Source organism: Chenopodium album, chromosome 12 (genome assembly GCF_948465745.1).
Source record: "Chenopodium album chromosome 12, dcCheAlbu1.1, whole genome shotgun sequence".
Taxonomy (NCBI): domain Eukaryota; kingdom Viridiplantae; phylum Streptophyta; class Magnoliopsida; order Caryophyllales; family Amaranthaceae; genus Chenopodium; species Chenopodium album.
Window position 1 is genome coordinate 30,961,486 of NC_137845.1, and position 8,957 is coordinate 30,970,442.

An 8,957-nucleotide genomic window follows, 5' to 3' on the forward strand; every position below is an offset into this window, starting at 1 on the left:
TCTCCCCAAAAACCAATTCAGTGATGAATATCTTTCACGTCATTTGATTATCAAACGAGGTGAAATGTGAAAGAGTCTCGTGATGCACCTGTTTTTAATAAAATACTTCTTTCTGTTTTCAAAATATTTCTTTTTGTACCTTATTTATGAAAAAACGTCCAGTCCAATTTAGTTTGGTCCATGATATCAAATAATAGTGTAGTTGGATAGGGCTTGAAAAGAGCTTTCTAATGATATATTATAAGCCCAATTCCAATGAATAATGAGGAAGTTATGGTAAAATACTAAATTGGGCCCGAAATGATTTTATATGGCCCAATGATCAAGTGGAGGACCCATTAATTATCATTCTTAAAGTTATTAGGAATTACTTTAATTTTCTAGGATAATCTAGATGGTTATTTTAAATTCTAATGGAATTAGGATTAATAATTATACTTTTATTTTATTTAGAAAAGATAAAGAATTTAATTTGGAATAAAACAAGTGTTTTAAAATATAAAACTGATTTAATTAAGATAATTACGGAGTCTAACTACCTAATTATATTAGGAAAAGGACTTCGTATAGGATTTTTATCCTAATCGAGCCATCGCGCTGCGAAGAGCCTATCGCGTCACGATAGGGGCTGTTTTACTTCGACTCAAATTCTGACTCTTTTCTAAACGTTCCGGATGTTTTCTCTATAAATAGGAGCGTTATTTCCCCTTTTTCAATCATCAACAATCATCTAATTCTATTCTATTCTCTCTCTCAAAGCTAGAAGCTTGTTCTTTCTCCCTCTTTCTAAGCCTTCCCTTTTCGAATTACAATACCGCATTCACGAGTCTTAGACGCACCTAACCAAGCTCGAAGTTGCCTTTTCCTTAGCGTGAAAGGTTGCTAATTTATGAGGGTTTGGTCCCAAATCTCTATATCAATTATTTAAATTAATTGTTTGATTTAATATTTTCCTTAAAGTTACTAACATGTGTATTGTTTTGATAGAAAGAGGTACGAGGCAACAAAGTAAGTAGTTTTATTGCTCTATATCTTTAGGAAGCATGCTTATATTATTTTAATTCCTAGTTTTATGTTAGGATGTTTTTATTGCTTTCTAATATCATGCTTAGGTTGCTTCTTATTTTCTTCTATCATGTTAGTATCATGTTAGGGATAAAGCTTTGATCTTTATTGTTTAGCGACATACTAGGATTTGTTATTAATCATGTTAGTACTAATAATATTATTATGCTTTATTGAGATTATTATTATGATGATGATTTGTTGTATCAATATATTATTATGTTGCTTGATGTATTATTGTTATTGCTTGATCACGCCCTCTCTTCCAGGATTAAAGGGAATTTGTACTTGAAATCATGCTTAATAAGATAATTAATAATTTTCTTTAGGCTAATGTGATTTAATTTCAAGTGATCGCCAATAATAGTTTTGTTTGTGCATTAATATTCAAACAACACAGATTAAACAGGTTTAGGATTAATATATTGATTGTATGTTAGTCAGAAAGCACATATGAATATGAGAAGAATAAAGTAGAGGCCTATTTAGGGCAGATTCAATCTATTTTAGGTTTGATTTGTACCTTTATCCCCGAATATCTAGTCATGGTTCCAGACCACTATGGAGTTAGCGATCTCATGGATCGTGAAGGGGTGTAACCTTCATTCTGTGAACGGTTTACAAGTTCCTAGAACTTGTTGGCGACTCTTTTGCTCTAGCTTCCTTCCCTTTGGACGCCACCATACTTAACTGTATGATCACAATGGGGCTCAAGTGTGGGATGCTTGAAATATTCCCTATAGTTTTTGGCGACTCCACTGGGGAGGATTTCTATTTTAATTCCTAAAATTCATTTTGGCAATAATTTAGAATGAGTGGATAAGACTCGAAAAGTTCTAAGTATTCACGTGCGTAATTTTGATTGACAATATTAGCATAAGTATAAAAAAGGTCCGCATTGGATAGACCATCCGTAATGTGTCAAAAACATAGGCTTGTTTACACGTAGGAAATTTGAGAAATATCTTTCACAACTAGAATTAAAAAAACGCTGCGAAAACTGGAAAATTCTAAGAATAAAGAGAGCTACTGAGGCATGTAGGAATGACGCTGAGAAAACAGTGCCCATCGCAGTGCGATGGCTCTGTCGTGACGCGATAGCAATATCGCGGCGCGACAGGGCTATCGTCTCGCGATGGTCCCTATTGTCTCGCGCCGAGTTCTTCCAATACCGAGCCAGAAATCTGCGTTCTTGCTTTGACCGGTTCTAGTACTGTTTGCTCGATTTTACTTCCTGATTGAGTTTTTCCCTCTTTTCTAAACCCATATATGTTCTACATATGGCCATAACCCTCTGGGAAGTCACGCTCCATCTACCCAATGGAACGCTCATTGCAACAAAGGGTACATCCGAGTTTGTGAATTCACCAAACCATGGAAACAAGTTTAACTTGTGGGGTCCCATCCATACGCGCCAACCCTTCCAAAGGTAAGGCTTCCGCGCGATGCATCTGGACTCATAACCATGGACCCTCTTTGACTAAACCTTATCCTTAAACTTTAGAGAACTAGAGCCATGGTTAGGTTGCAAACTCATTGCATCATATTGTGCTTACTTGACTATTTGTGCATTCTTACTTGCGCATAATTCATATGTGTTTACACTAACCGTTTTTTTGACTTGTGTATAAGTCTAAATAAACTAATTAATGACTATATAAGACTTTGCTTAATTAATTAATTAATATGGTTAATTAAATTTGACTTAGTACAACTGTAGGCTTGTCCTTTTAAGGTAGAACACTGGAAACAGGCCCAGACTGACATTTCAGTAATGACGCGAAGGTTTGACGTGTGGCGCGACACGAAAGTGTCCATCGTGACGCGATAACATTATCGCGCCGCGATGGCCCTGGCGTATCGCAACAGTTCCGTTGCTTTAGCGATGGTTCAGTTTCTGCCTAAGTCCTCACGCCGAGTCTAATTAATCAGTTTATTAATAACTGAAGCTTTATTTAGTCCTTAATAGTGTCTAGGCACATAGTACCATGGTCTTACACAAGTGTTAAAGCATGCCACTTTCACTCACTTTTTTAAGCACACACTTTGTGTATATGTTCACTATGACCATGTCTAGAAAGTCTTGTGTGTGCGTGTTTTTTTCGTCATTTTTTTAGGGGGTAAGTTGGATACTAATCCTCCCAACATAACCATGTTTCTTGAACCCCATACATGATTCCAAAAAATATGCACCCTATTTTTGCTTTTGCTTTTTAAACCCAATAAAGTCAAAGTCAATTTGAGTCAAGTCATTAAGTCAAAATGGTTTAATATTTACAGCGCTTGGTCAAGAAAGGAAGGGCGAATAATTAAAGACAACACTTTCGTTCAAGTCTTACTTTTTGATAAACCGTTTTGACTAAGAAGAAAGGCTAATAAGAAAATGGCAACCGAAGAAGAAGTTAATGAACTAAGACAGAACATGGCTAGCTTTACCGAGATGTTCAAAACTCTCGCTCTTCAAGTCAATGACCCTGCAAAACAACAACAGCTTGAGCGAATGGAAGAGAGCTTGAGCAAAATTTTCAATGACTATAAGTTTCAAGGGATTAGCTCACAAGGGGTCTCTGTGGACAAGGAACTTCTTCCGCAGAAGTTCAATGCCAACGACTCCCTAAGTTCAAGCCAACTGACAACCCTTACTTTCATTTAAGAGCTTTTGAAACAATAATGAACATTAAGGGAATTGACAAGAAAGCTTTCCATTCGTTGTTCTCTTTATCTTTAGAAACCGTTTGTCAATAATGGTTTTTCTCCCTTGATAAGGAGAAAATATCCTCTTGGGATTCTCTAACAAACGCTTTCATTGATAGATACAAATGCAACATTCAAGTTGAAACTGACCATAGAGAACTTGAGATGTTGAAACAAAAAGAGAACGAAAGATTCACTTCCTTTTTCAATAAGTGGAGGGAAACTTCCGCTAAAATGGTTGAGGTTCCCACTGAAAAGGAATCTATGAGGTTATTCATCAAGAACCTCCAAGAAAAGTACTCAAAGCATCTAAAACACCAAAGTAATTTGAGTACTTTCAAGGCCGTCTATGACATAGGAATTGATATTGAAGACGACCTTGCGAAACAAAAAGATGCTAGCAACTCTAATAGTGGCTGGAAAGGAAAGAAGAACGACAATCCTCCTTCTTCCAAAACCATCCACTCAAACAACGTTAGCACCATTAACTTGAACGAGGTCCTAGCCATGAACAATCAAGGACAAAAGAAGCCATTTAGGAGAAACTTCACACCTATTGGCATGAGTTATGACACAACATTCGATCGTCTTCATGCTAAAGGTCTCATAACTCCTATTGGGCCATTTGGAGACCCACCAGTCGAAAAGAGGACGACTAGTTAGAACTCTAACGCAAATTGCAAGTATCATCAAGGCAGGGGCCATCTCACTGAGAACTGTTAGAAGTTGAAAGAAGCTATTCAAGACTTAATTGATAGCAATAAACTCCCATTGCCTCCTGCAAGTAAGAAGCCAAGTATCAATAGTGCTCCACTTTCAGACTCCTTAGCAATTTCTGATGAGGAAGGCCACGCGAACCCATCACTCCTCATTAAACCAATTGAAGAAACTCATGCTATCGAAGAAGAGGAAGAAATCTTTTTCGATGCCATGAGCGATTCTCCCGTAGGAGAACAACCGGCCACTAAAATAGAGGTATGACTTCTCATAAACACAATGAGGGAAGCAATAGACATATGTCGTGAGGCCCTCGACCATGCAAAGTTGTTGCAAAGTAGTGTGCCACTGAGAAAATGATGCCATAAAGACTACTGAGAGAAAACCCTTTTCCCTCAAAGTAGTTGAAACACCCAAAAGGAGTACAAGGTATACACACCTATTGGGACTTCTTATGCGAACATGTTCTAATTGCTCTTTGAGAATGGGAAGATTAAACCTCTCGAGCCAAGACCATTTGAATCGCTGAAAAGGACAGATAGGTTCCACTGTCCATACCATCAATTAGGAGGAAAAACCATAGAGCACTATTTTAAATTCAAGTACCTAGTTCAAGGATTGATTGACAATATAAAGTTGGTTCAAATTCAACCAGAAAAGGATGTTAGCATCAATGGAGTGTGGGACAGTGATGACGAGGACGTTTACCTCAAAGATATAGAATAAACTCCACTCTCCTTAATTTATCCAGTTGATGATATTTGGGATGAAGAGGATTCCCCTATCGATGTCTTCACAAGATCAGGGAGAATGCAACCTCCTGATGAGCGTCGTTTATGGCGCTCAAAAGCATAAGATTTAGGTTCATTTTCTTTATTTTCTTTCATCATTTTCATATAATTTTCTTAGTTTTATTTGATTTTCCATTTTATAATTCACTTTGGTTCTCGATTAGTTTTTACGAGTTTTTCATATTTTTAGTTGATAATTCATAGTTTTAGTTTTATTTCGTTATGCTTTCTCTCTTTGTTTTATTTGTGTTTTGTAGGTGAATAATCAAGTCAATTTGCTCATTTTGGGACTGTCTTGCTCCCGGACATCATCTCGAGTGCACTGATGATGGGGATGCTCAGGAGCGCGGAGTTTGATCAAGCAAAGTGAAGGAGCCAAGGCCTCGTGCACCACACAGGGGCGCGCGCGCGCGGCACAGGGGTGCGTGCGCGCAGACCCAGCTGTGCGCGCGCGCGGCTGGTGGGTGCGTGCGCATGGCCCTGTGCATCCCCCTTCGCTCGATTTTTCTATTTATAGCTTTTGACTTTCTTTTTTATGACGACTGAACTTTTATACTTGAGAGATAATTTTCCAGAAATAATAGAGAGAGAAAGTAGAGAGAGAAGCTTAAGATTTACTTGTTTGTACTTGAATTTGATCTTAGATTTCAATTGGATCTTGAAATTCCTTCTTCAATTCAATGAAAATTTGTAAGATTTCTTTCCCTTGATTTACTTTTAATGCAATTCTTTCTAGTTTCTTGAATTTTGATTGATATTACATTCCTTGCTCTAGAATTTATTGATTGATTGATTTTCTTTTGATTAAGCTTTAAATGAGTATGAATTTGATTGAATTTGTTTTGTTCCTTAATTTCACCATGATTAGTGAGTAGATTAGTTGCTAGGGAGAAGGGGAAGCATGCTTGATTGATGATTTTTGCTAATTGATGATACTAAATTGATTGGATTGTTGCAATTAAATTGGTTGACATAGTTGTGCATGTGATTAATTAAACTAGGAGTGATCAACCTATAAGATTAATCTAGATTGCATTGCAAATTTCAATGACATGAACCCTTGATTTGAGAATTGCTTTAATTGATTGAATTTTGTTGTGATTTTCCTTGTTAGCCATTCATAGTGAACCCTAGCTTGGCTTATAGGAGATAGCTTTTGGATTCCTTTGATTGCAACTATTGTTTGTCCCTTGTGATGTTGAATCGATTGAGTGATCTATAAATTAGCATAATCATTGAGCTTGCATGTGGAGCCTATATCCCTAGTGTTTAGCATATTGAATTCTTTAATTTGTCTAGCTTTTTGACATCTTAGTTACCAACCACAACCATTTATATTCTTCGAATTAGCTTGACATAGGCTATAGCATCGTTCCTACTCATTCCTTTGGGTTCGACCCTTGACTTACCATATACTTGTATTAGGTTGGTCGAGTGTTTACAAATTAGGTTTGGCTCTAGGGAGAGGTAGATAACGACCTAGATTTTCCTCTTGTCAAAATTGGCGCCGTTGCTGGGGAATGATATTGGTGCTTTGTTATAGTTGTTGAGTCTATTTCACCTTTAATTGAAAATACAAAAAGATTTTCTTTTAGGCTACACTTGTAGCCGTGCTACTAACCATTTCTTTTGAGATTTTATGCATAGAGCACGTGGTCATTCACTAGTGCCATTTGATCTGGAAATTGAGAGAACTATTGCAAGGTTGAGGGGTGCTAGACGATCTTTGAGCCCTAGCATTTCAAGTGAAGAAGAACCACAACAAGAAGAACAAGCAAGAATGGGAGAAAATCCAAGGGTGGCATTGAAAGAATTGGGGATTCCCGGTGCATATAGATTTGAGAGTGGGATTGCTCCACCTACAACACCGGCAAATGATTTTGAAATAAGGCCGGCAATGATCACTTTGATAGAGAAGCGACAATTTAGAGGGGCCAAGCATGAAAGCCCACTAAACCATCTCAAGGAATTCGAAAAATATTGCAATACTATCAAGGTGAACGGAATTTCCGAAGAATTCATCCGCCTCAAGCTCTTTCCCTTTTCTCTGATAGGGCGCGCTTTAGAATGGCTAGACAAGGAGGTTAATCCGAATTCTCTAAGGACATGGGACGAGGTTACCAAGGAATTTCTATCCCGTTTCTATCCACAAAAGAAAATGGCGGAGGCTAGAGCTTTGATTCAAGGTTTCAAGCAAAAGCCAAGTAAGAGCCTCTATGAAGCATGGGAGAGATATAAAGAGTATCAAAGGGAGTGTCCTCATCACGGAATTCCAACTTATTAAATTATTCAAATCTTCTATGGAGGCCTTAGCCCTCAAGGAAAATCATGTTTAGATGGAGGAGTCGGAGGTCCTATCATGAACAAAACGGAAGAGGAAGTGGTGGACATAATTGAAGACGTAGTGAGGTATTATAGAGATTGGCAAGATGGAGAAAGAGAGTCAACTAGCAAGAGTAGCTCTTCAGTGTACTCGGTTGATCATCTAAATGCAATCAACAATCTATCCTCACAAATGACAAACTTGGGGAAGGAGATGTCCGCTATCAAGGCAAAGTTGGAAAGTGCTACCTACCAAGTTTCAAGTCTTCCCTCCCAATCTAAGGGGAGAGGTATGTCTTCTAATTCTCAACCCCCTCCCTCTTCTAATAACATGCCTAGTGGATGCTTGTTTTGTGATGATTGTGGGTCGTATGATCATGATGTTTCTAGTTGCCCTCATGCATGTATGGATGTTTGTGATGATTAAGATGGAAATGTGAATGAGAATGTGAACTATGTGTCAAATAATCATGATTCTAGGTTTGAGAATCAAAGAGGACAATGGAATAGGAATTACAACAATCATGCATGGCAATTTTGACAACTATAACCAAGGTGGTGGTTATAGGAACCAAGGTTCTCGAGGTAACTATAACAATCTAGGTTATGGTAGCCAAAATTCAAAACCAAAATTATGGTAATCATAACCAAGGTTATGGGAATCATAATCAAGGTAGTGGTAACCATAATTAAGGTTATGGTCAAAATCAAAATAGGGGTAATTGGAACACTCAAGGTAGAGGCAATTTTCAAAACAATGCTCAAAGAGGCCCTCTACTTGGATTCGCTCCAAAGACTCAAGGTGATAATTCCTATTCACAATCCTCTTCCTCTAGGTCTAATTTGGAGGAAATCATTAAAAATCAAACAAAGTTGTTGAACACTTACATGGCCGTAAGTGACAAGAAATTTAATGAAATGATGACTCATAATAAGATGCTTGAAAACCAAATTTCTCAACTTGCTAATGCTTTGAAAGACCATGCTAGTCCTTCTTCTTTACCTTCCCAAGGCCTAGATCCCAAGAGACCGGTCAATGCTATTGTCACAAGGAGTAGTAAGGTTCTTGAGGAGAGTTTTCCTAGGAAGAGTGAGACCAAAGAGGGCATAAAAGAGGTTTTGGTTGAAGATGAGAGAGATAGTGCATCTTTGAGTGAGGTTGAGATTTAGAAGCCTAGTGAGGTGAGAGTGGAGAAAGAAATTGTGAAACCCAAGCTTCCTTATCCACAAAAGTTCATGAGACACGAGTTAGATGAATAATTTGGAAGATTCATTGACATGCTCAAGCAACTTCACCTTTCTCTACCATTTACCGAATTTGTCACCCAAATTCCCAACTACGCAAAATTCCCCAAATACATTTTGAGT

At 37.7% G+C, this 8,957-nt stretch overlaps 1 non-coding gene across 1 annotated transcript; it reads right to left on the reverse strand.

Moving 5' to 3' along the window:
• Window positions 1-7,432: 7,432 nt before the first annotated feature.
• LOC145573430 (small nucleolar RNA R71) lies at window positions 7,433-7,538 on the reverse strand. Its single transcript, XR_014097465.1, has one exon. It is a non-coding gene; the product is annotated as a small nucleolar RNA R71 (small nucleolar RNA).
• Between the last annotated feature and the right edge of the window lie 1,419 nt (window positions 7,539-8,957).